Source organism: Tympanuchus pallidicinctus, unplaced genomic scaffold (genome assembly GCF_026119805.1).
Source record: "Tympanuchus pallidicinctus isolate F22 unplaced genomic scaffold, pur_lepc_1.0 scaffold2, whole genome shotgun sequence".
Taxonomy (NCBI): Eukaryota; Metazoa; Chordata; class Aves; order Galliformes; family Phasianidae; genus Tympanuchus; species Tympanuchus pallidicinctus.
Window position 1 is genome coordinate 24,918,025 of NW_026294721.1, and position 3,726 is coordinate 24,921,750.

The following is a 3,726-nucleotide window of genomic DNA, read 5'->3' on the forward strand; positions in this document are numbered from 1 at the left end:
GAGGAAGCGCCCGTCACCCTCCGCGGGGGGAGGGGGCGAGGGGCGGGGCAGGAACAACAACAACAACATCCGGCCGGAGAGACGCCCCGCCCCGCGCCGCACGGGAAGCGCGGATGGGCGGCGGGGGAAGGCGGCGCGTGGTTGGGTGGCTTGTGCCGTGGGTTTGGGTGGGTGTTGGTGCCCGTCTTTGCTCTACGCTCTTTTCTGGGGCGTCCACTGAAGTGGTGGGGCTACGGGTGTCTGTTAGGCCTTCTGGCTTAGCTGAGGGCTCTGTAAGGGAAGCGGTTTCCATCCAGCACGGCTGTTCTGCCGCTCGGATGGGGGCTGTGCGGAACGTGTGTCTGTCCCTTGGTGTGCTCAGTGTGTCTGAGTACTGCAGCCTTTCTTCCGGCAGCCTGCCCATTCGTCTGCTCGTGGACAGCAAAGCAGAGAAATTGCAGGAGAATGGTCCTTATGCATGTTAAAATAAACCACGGAACCCTGAAAGAGTGAAATTCTCATTCTCGACACAGTTTGTAGAATCATTAAGGTTGGAAATGACCTCTAAAAGCATCTGGTCTGACTCTCAGCCCATCATCACCATGCCCACTAACTGTATCTGTAAATGCTACATCTGCACGTTCCATGAACACCTCTAGTCACAGTGACTCTACCACCTCCCTGGGCAGCCTGTGCCAATACATCCCCACTCTTTCTGAGAATTATTCTTTCCTAGTGTCCAATCTGTACTTTCCCTTGTGCTCCAGACCCTTCACAGCTTTGTGGCTATTCCCTGGACATGCTCCAGAGCCTGTCTTTCCTGAAGTGAGGAGCTCAAAACTGAACACAGTACTCAAAGTGTGGCCTCACCAGAGGCCACCCCTCTGGTGAGATGATCACCAGATCACCCCTCTTCTCCTGCTGGCTGCACTACATCTGATACAAGCCAGGATGCCATTGGCCTCCTTGGGTACCTGGGCATACTGCTGGCTCATGCTCAGCCAGCTGACAGCTAACACCCCTGGATCCTTTTCCTCCATGCCACTTTCCAGCCACTCTGCCCCAAGCCTGAAAAAATGGATGGCACTTGTGTGATCTAAGTGAAGGACTCAGCCTGTGGGCTTGCTGAACCTCATAAAATTGGCCTCAGCCAGTTGCTCCAGCCTACACAGATCCCTTTATAGAGCCTTCCTACCCTCAGTTGGATCCTCACTTCCTCCCAACTTGGTGTTGCCTGCAAACTACTGAAGATGCACTCAATCCCCTCATCCAGATCATCAATGAAGATATTAAACAGGACCAGGCATTATACTGACTCCAGAACCTAAAGTAAAGGCTAAAAAATGGCAGTGAGAGTGTAACAGCCCAAACAGCAGGTGAGCTCTTGGCTGTTGTGAAGGCAGAGGAAGGCAGCACTGAGTAGTATTCAGCTAGGTGATGTTTCAAAAGAGATAAAAGATATTTTTATTGGGCAGGGAACTCGTGGATCATGTGTAGATAATACAGTTATGGAGACATGGAAAACTTCTCCAGAAACTTTCTGGGGATGAACTTCGTTTGTTTGTTTGTTTTTGTTTGTTTGTTTGTTTTGTTTTTTTTTTTTTTTTAAGTGAAGCGAGAACTCCACATTCCCCCCTTTTTTTTTTCCTTTTTTTTTTTTCCAGCTACATTTATCTTAATCACATCAATATCTTACTCATATTAAAAGTGTTCACCGTTTGCTAACCTCTAAAACCTACTGTTCTTTTTCCTTTTCTCTTACAGCATACATGTACCAATCAGCTTATTTTCTGAAAGACTATGTTGGCACCTGATTTCCATTACTCATAAAGATATTTATGGTGTATTTCTCAAGAATAAAGTCTATAAAAATATGTAACGGTGCCTACTGCTGGTAGAGGCAATACAGCTATGAAGTATTCTATGACGCTATCTTGCCATAGAGGGAAAAAAAAAGCATTATCTGTCACTGTCACACTGAAAAACTGTATTTCTATGTCATGACCTACTTGTGACAGGTTTCACTTACTAAATAACAAGATTCTGCAAAACAACACAAATTTCCCACTGATTAATGTCTTGCTTTCATAATAGCATGCTTATGTATTTGTTGTTTTGTTATTTGTGTTTTTTTGTTGTTGTTGTTGTTGTTTTTACCTAATGAATGTTCTTGCATGTGTCTTGCGTGTAGAAACTGGAATTTGTGATACTGATAACTAATTGCTCCTACCTAACAGTCCAAAATTTGGAAAAATTGACCAAACTTAATATTGGCAAAAGCTAGTAAAAACCCACTGGTTTCAGTGAAGTTTCTTATGCAAGTTCATTCCACAAATGAATTTGGTAACCATTTATTTTTTTCAAATGACTGTTTCACTGTACCAGCCAGATAACTGGAGTCAGTGCTGTGCAGCACCATGCTGGAAATAGTTTTGCAGGAGTGGGTTTTACCAACACTATGTATGAGTTATTATAGCAGTACTGCACAAGCCAGTTATCTTGTTTGAGGTCTGCAATCCCTGTCTGCATGTTGTGGCAAGCTTGGTTTGCTGTCTTGATGGGTTTGAGATAAGACCAGGAAAAAAACAGTCCCAGGATTCTTGATTATCGTGTGAGGTATACATTCCCTGTTTTCTATGGTTAGCTTAACAGAGAGAGAGCTGTGACAAATATTGAACTGAAGTATCAAGTTCCTAGGCTGAGATGGCCATGATGTTTCAGCACACTGTGTTCTGTAGCACTTGACCTGCTCAGAGCTAATGGGTGTAGTGAGTACCAGTTACTTCAGCATCTCACAAAGTACATACAGCTAGCAACCACCTCTGAAAAGTTCAGTTTAAGTTCAGTTTAATTTTCATAATCTCACATTGGAACAGCCTAAATTTAGGCAATTAGGCAGAAATTATATGCCTTAACCACAAGGTTGTTGTGTTTCTTCGTCTCATTTGCCAAAAATCTTTCCCAATCATCTTATATACTGCCTTTAGGGGTAGCAAATTCCATGGTTTGTGCTTTTGGTGTCCCACCACATGCTGCAGAAGGACTTACCTTGGGCCTCTCTCCTGTCTTCCAGTGGATATCACAAAAGTTATCACACCTTCACTACTGTCACCTGGACCCCTGGCAACCACTTGCTGTCAGCTGTGAGAAACTTGCTCAGCCAGAACAGAGCCTGCCTGTGCCTTCATATCACCATATTTGCTTGCCCAAAATGGTGGGACACCTCTCCTATCAACAGTGCATCGTCCTGTCACCAGGAACTATATAAATAATGCCAGTCTTGTACTGATTGTATTTTTAAGCCACTTTTTGTATCTAAATAAAAGATGATGGGTTTAAAGTTCAACTCGAAAGTGCTTTGCTGTTGTTTCAAGCAGGATTTCCCTGCCCCATTAGTTTGTTTTCTGCACCTGCTTGTTCAGTGGGATAGAACTGGTGCCACACACAACTGCCTTTGACCGAAGTACTAACTGCTCTCAAGAGCTGCCCTGTAAGAACCATGTACTGCAACCTAAGGGGACTCTAAACTATTGCCACTTTTTTTTTTTTTTTTTTGTACCTCATTATACCACCTCCCTTTCTTTGTCCTTTTCTGCCTGATATATTTATTTGCCTCTCCTTCCCTTACTGCTTCTTCCTTTTCTGACTGTGCTTCTTTCCCAGTTCCACCTTTGTCATTTTTCCTTCCCTCCGTTTCCCTCTAACATCTCTATTTCACTTGCCTCATTCCTGCCAAACACGTTGGCT